This window comes from Pectinophora gossypiella, unplaced genomic scaffold (genome assembly GCF_024362695.1).
Source record: "Pectinophora gossypiella unplaced genomic scaffold, ilPecGoss1.1 Pgos_34, whole genome shotgun sequence".
Lineage (NCBI taxonomy): Eukaryota > Metazoa > Arthropoda > Insecta > Lepidoptera > Gelechiidae > Pectinophora > Pectinophora gossypiella.
Genome location: NW_026063244.1, coordinates 384934 through 403727, shown reverse-complemented (window position 1 = coordinate 403727; position 18794 = coordinate 384934).

The following is an 18794-nucleotide window of genomic DNA, read 5'->3' as shown; positions in this document are numbered from 1 at the left end:
TAGGTTAGGGTGCGGCGGGGGTGGCCCTTGGGCCACCCCTACGCCGCCAGTATGTTCATCTTACACACGAAAAGTATACTGAATGATGACCAATGGCATGAAATAGTCTCTAAAAATATGACGACGACTTCAAAGCGAGATGCAGTTACGGCGTATATGTCAACTACATCAACACTCCGTTAATCGAAAACGACTTTTTAATTTTTAATTGACTTTTAAACATTTTTGTACTTTGTACTAGAGTAATACATTATTTCCTATCTTATTTCGCGTTTTTATTACACCACTTATCATGGACACCCTACATTAATGATATGGCCAAACGTGGATGGAAATATCATTAAACGCTGACGTTTCAACGATATGGTCAGTTGAAGTTGGCCATTTCATGAAATACGACCATTTCATGAAATGGTCGATCATTTCATGAAATGGTCAATTCTATGATCTGGCCACGACACCTACATAGTTTTAGGAACCTTGTTGTTATATGATCACAACCAGGAGAACTATCGGAGGAGAGACTCATAAGAACACCTTCGACTTCATGCGGATCGGTCTCCAATAATACAAAAGATGAGGGCTGTGAAGACGAAGATAAGTTAGCACTATTTGGATAAGGTGCCCCATTACATGAATAAAAAGATTGAGCAAGTGTCTCTCCTATGTTTACAAAAAAGTTGTTTACAAAATTTACAGAATTTTGAGGAGAAGACGAACTATTTAGTAAATTAATATTATAGTCCTTTTTAGATTTAAATTGAGTAATTTCGTTTATTGCATTCCATAGAATTTTATTATTTCTGTTTGAATCAGCCAATTTTATTCTTTCATATTTGCGTTTAAGTTTTTTTAATAAATTATTACATAAGTTTCTGTAGCGCCGATAAGTAATTTTTAAAATCTCATTACATGGATCAGCCTTTAGTTTCCTTTGCATATTATTTCTATTTCTTATGCAACGAAGAATGCCCTCAGTGATCCATGGTTTAACAATACGCTTTGACGACCTAATAGATATGACTTTAGTGTGTTCTTTGAGAGAATCCCTAATACCGAATTAGCTTTATTTGCGGATGATACAGCCATCTATTCTTCGTGCCGTGGTCGAGTTATGATGACCGGAATCCTCCAACGCGCGGCCAATGCCTTGGGCAAGTGGTTTCGCAAATGGAAAATCGAGGTAAACCCGGAGAAAAGTGCAGCGGTGTACTTTTCAAAGGGCTATTATAACACGCCACGGTCACGCCGTCAACTTAAAGTCATCACGATGTTTGGCAAGCCGATCCCTTGGGAGGAGCAAGTCAAATATCTCGGCGTAGTCTTAGATAGACGTCTTACTTTCAAGGCCCATATCAAACGAGTGCGCGATCGCGCCGCGTTTGTAATGGGCCGTCTTCATTGTCTCCTTAACAAGCGAAGTAAATTGTCCCTTAGGAATAAGGTGAAAATCTACACGACTTGCATCCGTCCAATCATGACCTATGCAGGGGTAGTTTTCGCTCACGCGAGCCCCTCTCAAATTCACCGTCTACAGGTAATACAAAATCGTTTCATGCGGAAAGCCACGGGAGCTCCGTGGTTCCTTCGCAATGAAAATCTGCACATTGACCTAGGTCTGCCAACCATTGCCCAATGGCTCAAATTAGCTTCCAAACGTTTTTTCGATTCTGCTCCGCACCACCCAAATCCCCTGGTAGTTGCGACTTCCGAGTACATTCCGCTTAGGGACGGTACTGAAAAGTATCGGCGTCCGAAGAACGTAATATACGATCCCGACGACCCGATTACTTTAGCCATAGAGGCAGCCAATCAGCTCGCGACACCAAACACTTCAGGTCCCCGATACCGACCCCGCCGGCGTGATCGACGATTTCCCTCATTCAGCGCTTATCGCTATCGACCCGCTAGGGTCGATTAATTCTTTCAAATATTTTTCCTCTCAGACGACGCCCTGAGCCGAGGTTCGCGCCCAACTGGGCACCCTCAGGCCTGTTGTCTTAAACGTTGTACCGGGTGAGAGCCTTCAGCGCTCCCCATTTGTCCGGCCAAGTAGTTAATGCCATCTGCGGCAAATCTACAATAAGTCACGTCAAAAAAAATAAAAAAAAAAATTGAGAGAATCCATGATTTTTTTTATCAATAGATCAGTGAATATGTTAGGATCATTTTGTAAAAACAGGTACTGTAGGTTACTTAATTGTAGACTTTTTAACGCATTATCATAGTCAATAACAGTTTTTATTTTTAGGTGCAAATAAGATTTGTCAGCATTAGTTAAACTAAGAAAAATAGTGAGATGGTCTGTAATAGAAGTATTCAGTATAGCAATAAAAGCCGAAGACTTCATTTTGTCTATCTTTAATAAAAAATGATCTAAACAACTTTGTTGTCTGGTAGGAAACGTGTGACCAGGAAGAAGGCCATGCGTAGCCAGACTTGTAAGGTAGTAGCGCCTATTTTTAAGTTCATGCGGAAGTTCATTATTTTTTAAAATTAAGTTTATATTAATATCCCCAGTAATTATAATATTTTGATGCGATTTAATTATTTCAAGATGCATATTTAAAGAGTTGATAAAATCCTCAGCGTTTCGGTTAGAGGGAGAACGATAGATACCCAATATAGTGTGGTTTTTGGTAACAATTTGGATACATGACGCATGTGTAAGAATTATCTCTGTGACAGTTACAGTCGCACCATTTTTTATATAGGCCACCACGAGTCTGAAACGGTTGTCCAACAGTCGATTGCTCCACAAGCGAATTCGTCCACATGACTTTTAACCAACGAACGTTTCGCCAACAGAACGTTACGTCAGTGAATGTTTAACCAACAGAATGTTTTATCCAATAACTTTTCGCCCCAAGAACGTTTGACCCATGAACCGTTCACCAACAAGACTGTAACTGTAAATGGATACTTTGACGTGTTGTTGACTTAACTTAAAATAAGAAAGCGCTATAGAAACAAATATGTATTTAATTAAAATAATCATCTTGCAAAATATAACATACTATAAAGAAAATTATATTATTGAATACTGGTACAGAAAAATATAAAATAATCATCTTGCAAAACATAATATAGGTACTATAAAGAAAATGATATTATTGAGTACTGAAATACAAAAAAATATAAAATAATCATCTTGCAAAAATATAACATGGGTACTTTTCAATAATACCATTTTCTTAATGGTATTATTGAATACTGATAAAGAAGTATATTAAAAAATCACATTTTAGACTCAGAAACAGTTATTAAATTCGTAAATGGCAAATGTGCGCCCAGCCGCTTAGATAAGTTTTTAAGTCCATTTCATCTTTCCTTGATATATGCTGTAAGATGCGTTCTTGATGTTTAAGTACTTCTCGCCTCCTTTTTGCCATGGGCACTGATGAGTTTATGCGCTCAATAATGCATTCCGTATTCTTTTGCTCTTTGATAATTTCAGATACAGTCATGAATATATTACATTTTCGTCGGCCTAGCAAAATATTCCACCTGTTATGCCAGGACTCGATGGCATTTTGAGTTAAGGGCACTTGCGATCTGTAACTGCCAACAACTGACCACATAGAAGGCGGAAATTTAGGTGAACGTCGTGACAATGTCATCTTTGAGCTAACATTTTTTGAAATCTTCATTGTCCCTCTGACATAGTATTTTTCAAACCATGTTAGTACTTCTTTTGCTTCTTCGGGTATAATTTCATTCCGTAACATGTCAAAAGCAGTGGAGATTTCATTTGGCTCTAAAAATGCCAATGCCGCAAAATGTCGCATTTTATGTGCAAACACTGTGTCTTTACTATAACGTTTTGCTAAGCCGGATGCTTGGATATGTCGCCATATGCTTTGAGTGAGATGGAAAAAACACAGCTTGTTTAAGCAGTCTGGGAAAGCGTATTTGATGGCATTAACTGCTGCCGTTTCAAAATCGGTGATGATTAGTTTTGGAGCCAGATTTTTGCTTAAATTGTGAAATACAAATCTTTTTAAAATTTCAAAAAAAACATTATAACATTTTGTGGTTTTATGGGATAATAGTCCATACACCAGTGGCACGATCTTAGGTATTCCGTCTATTGTGCCAATTACTGCATGTATTGAATAGATTTGAACAAATGGGACGGGGCAGGATTTGAATGTCCCATCCATAAGCCAGTATTGTGCCTCAATTAATAGTCGGCAATTATTTTTGTTAGTAAAGACAATTATGCAAACATCATTTTCTATAAAATGGCCAATCAAAAACTGTTCGTTATCTATTTTGGTATATTGCTCGGGAATACTCACATCCTGTACTTTTTTGGGTGATGTGGGTAAGTTTTTGCTTCTCTCACGATGTACGAGCATCCTCATAGCATCCTTATTAGGCATGTAAGGGGCACTTGTTGTAGCTATGTCTTGTATACACCTTTGCACAATCTGTGATGGAGTATCCATCGAATTGATAGCTTTTTCTTTGATACTGTTTTTTAATTTCATTTCAACAGGCAACTCTGGATCCGGTAAATGCATATGTTCATAATTATGTGACATCACAGTATGAGTATTATCAATAAACGTAGTAGCGATAAGTACATTGCAACCAGATGTACTCCATTTTACACAACGCCAGTAGTGCTTAGTATTTCGTTTGCTGTGTAAATGATAAGAATAACCGTCGTGTACCAGTACATCTCTTCCGCGTTTAGACTTGACGATCTCACAATCACTCATCGCACTTTAATTGCGTTTCACTATTAATAAAATACTTTTAATGTGCGATATGCGCGGAATACCGACAGTAACAAACTACTAAGTAAAAAAAATAGATATTGCATCTATAAATGTGGGTAGGTTGTGTTTTACAATGTAGATTAAAACACAACCTACCCACATTTTTAGATATTATATAATTGGTAACAAACAACATTATTAAGGGACATATTACATATTGACAAGATTTTATTAATTTTAATGTAATAATAAACATGTCTCTTCTTATAATGTATTTTTTGATAAAAAGACATATCAAGATTGTTTAGTAAAAGCACACTCAGCTCCATCTATTGGTGGCGTATTGAACTAAATTTACTTTTCAATACGCCACCAATAGATGGAGCTGAGTGTGCTTTTACTAAACATTCTTGATATGTCTTTTTATCAAAAAATACATTTTAAGAAGAGAGAATATTTAATACATAAGTTATCCTTTATTTTAGAAAATCCATTAGTTTAGTTGTTATATTATGATAATTCCTATTTTTAAAAGCACATTTTACATAAAAAGACATATCAAGATTGTTTACATTAAGTGTCTTGGTCCGCTGAATGGACTATAGAAGAGTTTATCTCTTGCTAGAAATGCGAAGGCCTAACAATTTCCTTAACATACAAACGATACCAATCCCCTACCACTGCAGTAAAGTTATTTTATTCTGTGTCATACCGTCTTGTTGGTGAACGGTTCATGGGTCAAACGTTCTTGGGGCGAAAAGTTATTGGATAAAACATTCTGTTGGTTAAACATTCACTGACGTAACGTTCTGTTGGCGAAACGTTCGTTGGTTAAAAGTCATGTGGACGAATTCGCTTGTGGAGCAATCGACTGTTGGACAACCGTTTCAGACTCGGCCACCACGCCGTCATTTTGGTTTAATAAGTTACTTGTTAGGAAAGAAGTGTAGTTTCTTTAAGAAGGGGATTTGCTTGTTAGCATTTAATCTGCATTCGGTTAAAATGATTATGTCCACATGAAATTCAAATTGCGTAAGAGTCAAAAGGAAGTCGTCAAAATTGCAGTTAATACCTCTGATATTTTGTGTTATTATATTTAAGGTAGATTTTTTTAAGTGAGAGAGTTTAGTTAAATATTCAACAGAGCATTCCATAGATTGTGCTATTTCTGAGTCATCAATGTCTTTCAAAGTATTTAATGCGTTATTCGTGATTAAGCTGTATCAGTCTAGATTGTTGTGAGAGGGGGTAATGTGCTATATTTTTGGGGTGTTCACATGACTTTAAACAGTCTTGTTTCATGGCTAGCCTAATTTCATTAAGTACATATATGGGTAAACAAAGTAGGCTGAGTAATAGATTAGTGGCTATATTGGCGTAAGAAGATGTGTATATATGAGAGTGTGTGAGAGAGCAGTATTTAGAGTAAAGGGTGTTTGTGTGATTTTTGAAGAGTGTGGAATATGTGTAGTGAGAGTTAACAATCTTCGTATTTAGAGTTATTAACTTAGTTAGTAAAAAAATACAAAAACAGAGATAGGCAAGCAAAGTCATGCAAACATTTCTCATAGAGGATAAAACATAATGTAAGAGTCATGCGCCATGATTTAACAAATGGATTTGAGATTCGCTTGTTATTAGAATAGTAGGTGCCTCATCAGATTTTCGAAGGTATACTCTTCCAAAAGACGTCCAGCAGTACTTATATTTCTTTGATTTCACAAGATCTCTTGCCAAGAAGAAAAGTCGGGAACCTTTTGCGGTCAATTGTTCAGAGACATAGATGGGGGTGTCCTCCTGTTTTTTCAGTCCCAGGTGCTTGGCTTGCAATTTAGTTTTATTTTTGATATTAAAGGATTTGCAGGATTTCAGGATATCATTTTTCTGCATAGTGGAGGATGTCTCAAAAACAATAGAAGAGTTGTTTTGTCCCTCTTTCCTGCTCTTCACTCGGAAAATATCCTGGATGTCCCGCCTTTCAACCTGACAATTTACAGCCTTGGAGAGATTTAATACCATATTTTTTCAGGTCTTCCCTGCTTTCATTTCCTGTCCGAGGTACGTTGTTAATTACAACAGTTGTTTTTCTGAGGGTTCTCTGCATATCTTCAATTTTCTCTTCCATAAGAGTAATATATTCCCTGTCCCTTTTAGCCTGGGTCTCCAGTTGTTCAATTCTCTTCTGAAATTCCTCATTCTGACTGGAGAGATTATCAATCGACTTTTCGATGTTGAGATTTGTTTGCTTAATTTCTTTTAGGTTGTTAGCAATGATATCAAATTTATTATTTTGCGAGATCATAAAAGAATCAAACATTGCCTTCATCTCCAACCTAAAAGCATCCATTTCAGACAAGGAGTCATCGCCCCTTCTTCTCTTAGAACGTTGGCTGACATAATCCGATGGGGGGGTAGTTTGAGAGTCGATTAGTTCGCCAATGTTCGATTCAGAGTGAGATTTGTTCATTTTTCTATGTGGGTTACTAGGGTGTGATGAAAACTAGAAGTATCTCTGCGCAGGCGGCGATCTGTTTGTTTATGTGCTGCCTGCTAAATTAGAAGCGGCAAGTCAGCAATGTACGTCGAAATCAAAAGCCAGCAATGTACGTCGTGGGCGTGGCCTCAGTACGTAGTTGCGTATGTGTGCGTTTATATCGCGAGGACTGGTTCGTAGCTCGCCATGTGCGCAAACAAAATAGGTAAATTCGCTCACTGTTCAATGCGATCCGGACGGTCAGGTACCAGGACAGCAGAAACACACGGCGCTGTCGTTTTCACTTCGTCGGTGCAGTAAATTACCTACGCCGCGCAGCTCGATGCACAAATGACACCTCTTGGCGAATTATGCACTCCTATTTTTTTACCGGAGATTAAATTTGAATTTGATTTAATTTAATTATAATATAAAATGGTACAGGTTTATTACGCGTCTGCTCTATTCAGAGGTCCGGGGGAAGAGGACGAATGTATAAAATAAAAATTAAAGGAGACAAAATACCTTCTTGACACACCCCAACCGAGGCATATCTTGGACCATATAGATGCCCATTATATTTAACAAAGACTTCTCTTTCAGACAAGAAATTTACTATTCAAAGAACCACTTTATTAGGTAAACCAATGGAAAGCAATTCCTTGGAAAGCATGTCGACATTGACACTGTTAAAGGCACCACCAACATCAAAAAATACAGAGACCAAATAATTGTGATGAACAAGACTGTTTTGAATATCCAAATGCAACTGACAGATACTCTCGCGAGAAGAGCGACCTCTTCTGAATCCAAATTGATTTGGAGGTAAGACATGATGCTTTTCTACAAAAAATTCAATTCTTTGTTTTAAAAGTTGTTCAAAAATTTTACCAACGCAGGAGGTTAGAGCAATAGGACGATAAGAGTCCCAATCAAGTTTAGGCTTATCAGGTTTTAGTATGGGAACTAAACAATCTTTTTTCCAACTTAATGGAATTTTATCATTAATCCATTAAGTAAGTTCAAAAAAGTTGTCAAACATTTGGTATTGAGATTCTTGAAAATTTTATAAGGGAGACCATCTAGTCCAAAAGCACTTTCTCTTCTAGAATTAATAGCTGATTTTAGTTCTTGTAAAGAGAAGGGTTCAATAAGAAAAAGATTAGAAGAATTACCAACGGAGTGATTTGATGAAATATTTAAATTGTTAAGTACATAGTCAGGAGTATATTTTCTTAGAAAACCATCTATCCATTTATCATTGTCACTATTTCTAGGAGCATAAGTTTTATTAAATTTACGCATATATTTCCAGATAACTGAAAGAGGAGTACAACGATGAAAGGAACTACACAATGTTATCCAGCTATTTTTTCTTTCAATTTTTAAAGTAAGTTTCTTTAACGCTTGTAATCTTTTAAAATTAATATAAGTAGTATCAGAAGGATTATTTTTAAAATTAATATAAGCTAATTTTGAATTATTAACAGCTTCTGTACATTTGCTGTTCCACCATAGTAAGGGGTGTCTTTTACCCGACTTTCTATTAGAGATATTAGATTGAAATTTATTACAACCATTAGGAATAGACGATTCCACAGCACAATGAAGAATCTTACAAAATAAAGAATAAGCCTCTAATGGCTCATAAGACTGAATATCAAACTCTAACAACAAAGTTTCTACATTTGTTTGGAAAAACTTCCAATCCACCAAATTGTAATTTGGAAAAACTGGAACATGCGTTAAATTATCTCTATTAGAAACATCACTAGTTGTATTATTGACAGCGTTTTACCAAACAATAAAACGCTTATTAAATAACTTACCATACATATTCGAAACCTCTTTATTTATGAGAGTGGCAACACTGTCTTCTTACTGATTGGTCGGCAGCGTATGTACCTGTCCTTTTCTATCATATTTCTATCTCTTTCACTTCTCCCACCAGGCAGGCACTTCTAGGGTTGAAGTGTACTTTGTCTCATTGCGATACATAAATAATATTATCTACAAGTACCTACATATTGTAAAACATAAAATTTTGTGCATGTTTTACTATTGTGTATGTAAGTGAATACACTTTTATTACAGTGAGTACTTGTGTTTAGTTTATATCACCAGGCAGGTGAAGAAACTTTAGGTTTCGAATATGTATGGTAAGTTATTTAATAAGCGTTTTATTGTTTGGTAAAACGCTGTCATTAAAGAACTGTACCGCTACATATTCGAAACCTCTTTATTTATGAGAGCTGTCTGTTATCGCCTGGTGGAATCGCCAATGTGATAAGATAAGAAGTATCTGTCATGGAGTGAAAGTAGTGATGCATAATGCTTTCATGTAAACTCAAGGTGTAATAAGAATTGGTAGTGAGATCTGCATACTTCTTAATGTTTTAGCGTATGAGCTAGTGACTAACTGAAAATTTATGGGTGTGTAACAAAGACCAAACTTGGTGTGTAAGTAATTTATAGGATGCCTGTATTTCAAGGAAACGAATACGTCAAGAAAGTAATTAGGATAATGCAAACTACCTATTGACTATGTGGGAGTTGGTAAGTAAAAACATTTTAGTGTGTGTTGAACAAATATATTTGAAGAACAAAAATAAAATATTTTTATACCGAATGTTTAATCGTTTTTATTATTAATCATCCTTATCTTTATTGTTTATTATACATAATCAGACACACATAGTAATATTGTAAATTAAACTGCACGCATACAATTATAATTAACTAGCTGGTACCCGCGACTTCGTCTGCGTACTTTTAATTTGAATATTAAGGATTATATAAAAGGAACGGTATAGCATGTGATTAAAAGAGAGTAAGTAGGTATATTTAAAAAAAATAAAAAATATCTGTTTACAGTCGTTATAAAGTACCTATGTATTCCATTGAGTGGCAGAAATTACCTAGGAATATTTATCGGTCCCTTATGTCCAAGACACTTACAGGGGTCAGCGTCACGTTGTGTACAAAAATATTTTAAAATGACCTAATTTAAAACTTTTTTGTACACAACGTTTGCTATTTTGTTATTATTTGTTAAAATGTAGAAATTGTTTGGACTCGACACTCGCGAGCAGGCCACGTATACACCACGTGCGCTCCCCCACCACAAGACAGCGCCGTTGACTGCCGCCACACTTCGGCGAATGTGCGCGACGACGAACGACGACCGACGGCAGTGGCGGCGATGCAGAGTATTCGTTAAAAGGAACTTTATCTACAAAAGCCAAATTTTTTTAACTTGATACACCCAAAACTACTAAATATCATGTTCCTAGGTTCAGTGGTTAATATTTTGTATACAAAAAGTTTGGCTTCGTAGTTCCCGTTCCGAATCCGTTCCGTTCCGTTCGAATTTCGGAAAATCCGTTTGTTGAAAAACTCTGCACATCCTAAGAGACCTACGTACCAAGTTTCATGGTTTTATCTTCAAAAATGACGAATACCCATACAAACATTCAACCCGTATTTCACCCCCATACTGGTAAAAATTTCAAAATGCTTGAACAAACGATTTTTTGTTTGTTATTTAGTGCCTAAACACAAAATTTAATATTTTTATCTTGAAAAATGACGAACCTCATAAAAAATTTCAACACCTATTTCATCCCCTCAAAGATCGAATTTTCAAAAACGCTTTAACAAATTGTTTTTTTATTTCTTATCAAGTTCCTAAATATAAAGTTTCGTGGTTTTATCCCCAAAAATGACGAACTCCCATACAAACTTTCAACCCTCATTTCACTCCCTCACTGGTCGAAATTTCAGCAACGCTAGAACAAATGTTTAATTATTTTTTATCAAGTGCTTAAATATAAAGTTTCATGGATTTATATTTTAAAATTAAAATATCCCATACAAACTTTCAACCCCTATTTCAATCTCTTCGTCCCTTCTTTTCGCAATAAAAGGTATCCTATTTTCTTTCTCAGGGTCTAAAGATTGTCTGTGCCAAATTTAATCAAAATCGGTTGAGAGGTTTTAGCGGGAAAGCGTAACAGACAGACAGACAGACAGAGTTACTTTCGCATTTATAATATTAGTAAGGATTATTTTCCCTCGTTAAATAGTAAACAAACTAAGTGTAGGTGTTATAATTTCGTTGACGAACTGATTACCTATCCGTTTCTTTGTCTAAAATGAGTATTACCTTATTACTATGATTGATTACTGGGCTTAAAGTTCGTATAAATGTCTATCGAATTACCTCCTCAAGTTTAAAGCGTAGCTAGTCATGTAGTACTATATTAATTATGTGGTGTAAGTAATTAGATTTTATCTGTATGTAATGTAATAGTTAGTTGAATAAAAAAACTTATACAAATCAGATCAATTAATTGGCGTAATGTGATTCTAGAAAGAGTTTTAATGTTAATAGATAGCTAGCTATAGCTATGTGTAGGTTCCTGTAGGAATGAGATATAACTGTTTAATAAAGACAGTTGCATCAAAATTTTATCATAAATTCCCTAAATTATGGCGCCTACCTACCCTCTAAGTTAGAAAAGTGATCAAATACTAACTTGAGGTCACTCAGTTTAAAAAAAAACATCGAAATCATTCCAGTAGCTATGGCGTCATGCGCTTCTTGACACGATCACGAAATCTAGATTTCCGCGGGAATGAGGTATTTTCCCGCCATAAAAAGTAGCCTGTGTCCGTGCCTAAGATCCTATCTTTAAATTAACCAAGTCTTATAAAATTCCGTTCAGACGTTAAGGCGTGAATGAGGCAAACTTTTAAAACAAACAATTAAAAATCACTAACCTAGTTTTCTGTCTACTGCCTACGCCTTAAGTACGATAGCATAAATATTAATAGGCCATATCCTTTTCTAGATTACTATCTATCAGCTAACTAAATTTCATCAAAATCCGTTGAGCCGTTTAGGCATGATAGACAAAACTCCCAGCAAAAACCATAAAAAAATCACTAACTCAATTCAGTTTTCTGCCTACTTCCTACCCCCTAAGTACGATGACGTGATCAATTTGATCGTACAACCGTTTTTAGATAACCAACTATTACCTTACTAAATTTCATTAAAATCCGTTCAGCCGTTTAGACGTGAAAGAGCAAAAGTCCCAACAAAAACGACTACAAATCACTAAATCAATTTAGTTATCTGCCAACTGCCTACCCCCTAAGAACGATGGCGTGATTATTTATAGCCTATGACCATTTCTAGGTTATCATCTATCACCATACCAAATTTCATCAAAATCCGTTGAGCCGTTTAGGCGTGAAAGAGTAACAGACAGACAGACAGACAGACAGACAGACAGACAGACAGACAGACAGACAGAGTTACTTTCGCATTTATAATATTAGTATGGATAATGAATTATGGAGTAGGTACTTTATACTTTTTTATACCGGTTTGAAAAGTTGTGACAATGAGGAAGTCTCGTTACTAGTTCTAATTTCTCGCCTATAGAATTTTGAAAATGTAGTTTGAGATCTCCAATTTCCTCTGCTCAGGATGTCGTCTAACGGGAAGTTGAGCATCCAGTTCTTTGACGCAACAGCTGATCTGCAGCTTCCAGGAGAAGCTTTGATTCCTGCGTTTTTTAAAAGTGATTTTACCCAATTTGCAATAACCGTCCGTGATGCAGTTTTAGGGTTTCCACGTGTTGTAAGGAAAAGATTATAAATATTGCTTCTAGATCTCCGGTCTCTTGATAGCGCGATGAGTAGTTTAATCCAAAATATAGGGTTCAGTGCGTCGTTGCTCGGGTTATTAAGTAATTTCCATCCGGATTGTTGGTAGTTATGAGCGTCGGTTTTGGAGCCAAACAATGGCCAAAAAGTAATGTAATCGTCAGACATATAAAAATGATCTGGGTGGATGCTAAGTAGGGTGAGGTCGTGGACTCTGCGACCTGAGCACAACAGTAATAAACATGCCGTTTTTTGCGAACATTCATATAAGCCAGGAGTTCTGTTAAAATTTCTGCACAGCCATGATGACATATCGTTTACGTCCCATATAGGTGGTCGCATCAATTTAGGCTTTTGCGAGCCGATAGATTTAATAATGCGGGTTACAAGAGGATGTGTGCTGAGCTTTTCTTGATTAGGATGGCACAACGTGGATACTACCGACCTATGAAACAAAACTGTATTGTACGCAAAGTTGTTTTTCTGGTGTAAGTCTGCTAGGAATCTAGCGAGGTCAGAGCCACTTGGATGATGAGGGTTTACCGAATATTCAGCAGCCCAGTCGTACCAACGTCACCATGCCGCTTTATATGATTTTTTCGTAGAGTTTCGCCAGCTACTTTGCAATAAGTTGAGCTGTTCGGGTGTCCATTCCCTCAAAATTACCTCCCACCCCCACATCTCCATATTTCTAACGTTAGTTCGTTTACTTTTGGTGGAGGCAGACCTGTTGCTGTGTCTATCAACACAGTTTGGAGGTGGTGTATGGTGAAAGGAGCCGTTATTGCTCTCCTTTTCAGATCGGGGTGCCAAAACGCTTTTTCCCAGCGAGGTGTTATTATCAAGTAGGTTCCCGTCGATCTGTTTAGATGTGCAAGGACTTTTGGAATCAAAAACGGTGGTGGAAATACCCAAGCAAGGGTGTAATTCCAGTCCTGAGTGAAGGCATCTATGAATATTGCCTCTTTGTCCGTCATCTCCCGTGATACATAGGTTGGCACAACGTGAGCTTGTCGAGACGCAAAAAGGTCTATTTGTGGTACCCCCCATTTTTGAAATATCTTCTCCGTGAATTCTGGTAGGAGGTGCCACTCTGGATGAGGAGCTCCTCGTGAGAGTCGGTCTGCTTCTGCATTGTATCTCCCTGGTAGATGGTGTAGATTTAAGTGGATGTTGAAACATTGTAGCAATTGGAATATCTGGTAGGTTAGCTTCATTAGCGGTTTTGATTTTGTCCCCCCCTGGTTCTTGAGATAAGCTAAAACTGTTGTGTTGTCCGATTGCAGTGAAACAGTCGTGTTCGCTAGGTAGTGAGCGTGGTCTTTTATGACGTTCAGAATGGCCATCATTTCCTTTTGATTTGAATGTAGTAATTTTTCTGTTGTCTTCCACTTCCCACTTAGTCGTGTGTTGTCAAGTTGAGCTCCCCAGCCCGAGCTCGAGGCGTCTGTTGAGATGTAGTGGCTCACGGCTGGAGTGTGTAATGGAGACTGGGTAGTGTGAAAGTGCATCCACCATATTATCTCTGACAGTACTTCGCTTGGAACTGTATATTGTTTGTAAGGGTCTTTGTTTAATAAGCTGTTGGTAAACAATAGAAGATTTCGAAAGTAGAGACGACCGTATGGTACTGTTATGCTTGCGAAGTTTAATATTCCTGTAAGGCTCTGTGCTTCTTTCAGGCATAAAGTTCTTTTCACTAGAGTTCGACATAATCGATCCCTTATAGTTATGAGCTTTTCTGTCGGTAAGTACTTCGTGTTTTGGAACGGGTCCCAAACTATACCGAGAAACTCGATAGTTGTTTGTGGTGTTAGAATAGACTTCTTGAAATTTATTTGCCATCCCAGTAACTGTAGCATTTCTATCGTGTATTGTGTCTGAATTTCTAGTATTTCTTTGTTTTGGTGGGCTAGGAGAAAATCGTCGAGATAAATTATGACGCGTATGCCCTTTTCTCTGAGTTTCTGACCAATCCAGTTTGTAATAGTTGCGAATACTTTGGGGGCTGTGGCTAATCCGAAAGGGAGACAAGTTATTTGTAGTAATTCTCCGTTGAAAACTAAGCTTAAAAACCTTCGATGACTTTGAGCTACTGGTAGATGAAAGTAGGCATTTGATAAGTCTATTTTGGTAAGCCAGTCGTTTGGTTGTAGAAATGATGGGACTTTCTGTTGATTGATTAGCCTGAACCGACTTATGTGAACATATTCGTTCAGTTGTTTTAAATTGAATATTGGCCGAGTCGTACCGTCGGGTTTGGGACGGAGGAACATGCTCGACAGAAAACTTGGAGATATCTGTGCCGTTTCCAATACATTTGTCTCCTTTAAAGTTTTTATTTGAGTCACCATATCGGGTGAAAATGGGACTGTTATATTTTTGCGTGTAGGAATAACAAGTGGTGGTTTCAAAAGGAACGGGATGCGATAACCTACCTTGATCATTTTTAGAATTACAACTGGAGCGCCCATATTTTCCCAATGTTGATAGTGGGAATGTAACCGACCGGCAAGGAACGGCGAGTCAATATCTACGTCTGTTTGTACCTCTGCGAGAAGGTCCTGTTTTGTTGTTATTTCTATTAGTGTTTTCTTGGCCAGGTCTAGGCCCGCGAGGGCGAAAAGTTTGTCCGTGCATGTGAGCACGTGGGGTAGTGTTAGAGTTCATTAATGGGCTGTATAAAGGCAATCCTCCTTGCGCAGGAGGTATAGTATATTGACTAAAAGGTATGCCATGCGCTGGCACCATGTGTCGAGGAACACTTTGCATTATACTGGATGAAAAATCGTTAAAAGCACTGAAGCCTTGCGCAGGCGGCTGTTTAGTATGTCTAGGTGTTACGGTTTGCATTACTGATTTTGAATTCAGTGTTTTGACAGGCCAAAAGCATTTGGTTATACCTCCGTTTTTATCAATAGCAGACGAAAATTCGTCGGGCGAGAATAAATAATCGCAAGATGGGGGTATTTTTCTCAAGTTTGCTTTGATGAATTTATCTTTGGCAGTTCGTAAAATTGCGTCACGGCGTTGTTCAATCAAATCGGCCCGATGACCGCATGCCATTTGTAACAAGTCGTTTGACGTTTTTTGATAATCACCCGAGAAAATTTCTTTTATTTTATTTTCTACTACAGACATTTCAATGACGTCAGAACTTCTAAACCATGAGATTAAACTACGTATTCCATGTTCAACATTTTCTTGTTGTTTGAGTAGACCTTGAGTGATTGCGGCAAACCCTTTTTCAGTAACTGCTAGGTGATTAAACCTGTCATAGGGTTTTATTTCATCGTTACATTCTAGGTTAGTGAAACCGGGGGCAGAACAAAAACGTTTTTGGGCATCTGAATAACGAAGCTCGGACCAGTCTTGTAAACAAAAATGTTGAACTGATTTAAGTCGTTCTTACCGTAATGGGTCAGTTTTAGGCATAGATGGTTCTTTGATTGTAGTGTTAACCTCAAGAGAAAAATCTTGTGTCGCCTCTGGAGGCAGATTATTGGCCTGCGGAATGTTGGGTTCCGGCAGGCTATTATTGATTTGCGGGTTGTCAGATTCTATTGGGGTGTTAAGCTGTAATATATTGTTAGACTCTCCCTCTTCAAAAAGTTCGCCACTCGCATTTAGGGATATAGCGTCTTACATTTATTTTCATCGTTATCATGTTCAGATGAAATATTGTTCTGCATCATGGTTTGTAAAAAACTTTGAATATGACTTACTTGCGTTGCTAGATTATTAATTACATTCGGGTCAAAATAACGCGGGCGTTTGTCGGTTTTATTTGAGTCGACAGCTTTACGCTTACTGCCTGTAGGCGTTATTGATGGAGAATGCTCCATTGAAGCGTGTTTATTGAATAAGCAAAATTAAAAATTTTGAAAAAACCCACGACGGTTAAGTATATCTATTACCGATGTCTCGAGATATCAACTCTTTTTAGAAAGTATTTTTAAGTCTAATATAATATTTCGTTACATAATAATTGGGTTATGTCGGGGGTTTTGAGTTATTTTATTCTTTTTCGATGAGATTTTTACCGTCGTGGGTTTTTTCAAAATTTTTAATTTTGCTTAATTTTATTTCAGACTTTTTAGAGAGCATATACGAATCATAATCTATATAATGTGTAGGTAAGATCTCGCAAAACAATAAGTGTGATTCATCCTACCACATAATATTAAGTCCCTTATTATATATTATACAGTTGCTTTCTGTTTAAAGTTACCTCTATAACACTCATCTGAGAACATGCACCAATCACCCACGAACTCATTCCTGAAATCCGCATTGAAATCAGACAATACGTTTTAATTTTAATAATATTGCAATATAAACGTTTCACATTAATATAGCAGCGCCTCCTAGTGAGTTAATATCATAAAACTTATCTTAGACCATGCACCATTCAACTACGAACCCATTGCTGAAAACCGCATTGAAATCGGACAATTCGTTTTAATATTATTGCAATACTATTTTTCACTAATATTGTAGCACCCTCTAGTGAGTTAAAGACGTAATTTTTATTATTTGGGAACATGCAATAAGCTACCACGTACACATTGCCGAAAACAGAATTGTAATCGGACATTTCGTTTTGATTATATTGCAACATTGTTTTGCACTAATATTGTGGCGCCCCTAGTGAGTTACAGCCATGACACCTGTCTAAGAACATGAATTCATCAAACACAAACCCGCTATTGAAAACCGCCTCAAAATCGGATCATTAGTTTAAAAGATAGGTGGTAACATTACTTTGCACAAACGCACACACAAACATCTCTCACCCTAAACGCATATAAATGCTCCGTTCCGTCGTGGGTAATAAATGTAATTAAAATTATACTAACCGTAATTAACAACACTTTGCTTTACTTAATACATAACATACATAAACTGCCTATATACGTCCCACTGCTGGGCACAGGCCTCCCCTCAATCAACCGGAGGGGGTATGGAGCATACTCCATCACGCTGCTCCACTGCGGGTTGGTGGAGGTGTTTTTACGGCTAATAGCCGGGACCAACGGCTTAACGTACCCTCCGAAGCACAGAATCATCTTACTTTTTCGGACAATCAGGTGATTCAAGCCTGAAAAGTCCTTACCAAACAAAGAGGACAGTCTCACAAAGTGATTTCGACAATGTCCCCATCGGGAATCGAACCCGGAACACCAGATCGTGAGCCTAACGCTCTAACCACTAGACCACGGAGGCTGTTTACTTAATACTACCTGATTATTGAGTGATGGGTTCAACTTTATGAATTAAATGAGGATTAATTGGATGAATTTGATTCACTTGACCACACAATCCACGTGCCACTTATAGTCGATCTTGATTTTTCTTTAATCTTCTCTTTAATCTTCGCCAATCACTTCGTATTAATTTATCTACAATTTATTGATTGTGATCTGGGATCTTCTCTGAAATCTGGCTCGAAGGACCATGAATATGCCATCAGGCAAAAAGGCATATCAATGCCTTTTTACTGATTTTTAAGGGATTTAGGTAGCAATGAAACAGCACCGTGTTTGACGTAATTACGTGTAATCAATGGAACCGAAAAAAAAAACGCCTGTCAAAAACAATTAACTAATAAAAACTATTGCAAATAAATTGCTATTATAAATTGAAGAGGCGTTTCGGATAATATTTATTCTAAAGACTAATATTGTGGCGCCCCCTAGTGAGTTACAGACATGACACTTGTCTAATAACATGAACTCATCAAACACAAACCCGTTATTGAAAACCGCATCAAAATCGGATTATTAGTTTAGAAGATAATTAATAACATTTCTTTGCACAAACGCACACACAAACATCTCTCACCCTAAACGCATATACCTGCTCCGTTCCGTCGTGGGTAATAAAAAATAATAATAATAATAATAATAATAAGGAAC